This window comes from Penaeus monodon, chromosome 25 (genome assembly GCF_015228065.2).
Source record: "Penaeus monodon isolate SGIC_2016 chromosome 25, NSTDA_Pmon_1, whole genome shotgun sequence".
NCBI classification, from domain to species: Eukaryota; Metazoa; Arthropoda; class Malacostraca; order Decapoda; family Penaeidae; genus Penaeus; species Penaeus monodon.
The window spans coordinates 10,135,322-10,135,685 of NC_051410.1; the positions used below are offsets into that span (position 1 = coordinate 10,135,322).

Below are 364 nucleotides of genomic sequence, written 5' to 3' on the forward strand. Positions count from 1 at the left end.
CATATTAGTGATGTCATAGCGCACGTCCGCCATGTTGGATTGCCTACACATAGTGAACATGTGATGTTCTCAGCACAGGACTGAGTTAGGTCGGCAAACAAATAGCTTTCACTCATTCTGTGTGTAACTGTGGGACATCTATGATATTCTGAGGGAAGCTCCAATAACTGGTTGTACTTGAGAGAAAGATTCAATGTTATTTTGCAAGGTTTACTGAAAGTTTAGTTAATAAATTTTGGTTCATAGGAAGCTAATAATGTTGGTAAATGAATACTTATTATTCTTTCAAGTTTTGTTGATTTAATAACAAATGCCGACCTATAAAGTAGTCACTGCTCACTGTAATGCAAAGAACAAATCACCA

General features: G+C 36.3%; 1 protein-coding gene across 1 annotated transcript in view; it reads right to left on the bottom strand.

Annotated features, from left to right (window-relative positions):
- LOC119589520 (McKusick-Kaufman/Bardet-Biedl syndromes putative chaperonin-like) overlaps window positions 1-364 on the bottom strand; it is a 9,574-nt gene that overhangs the window by 8,683 nt on the left and 527 nt on the right. The gene's annotated exons all lie outside the window — the stretch shown is intronic.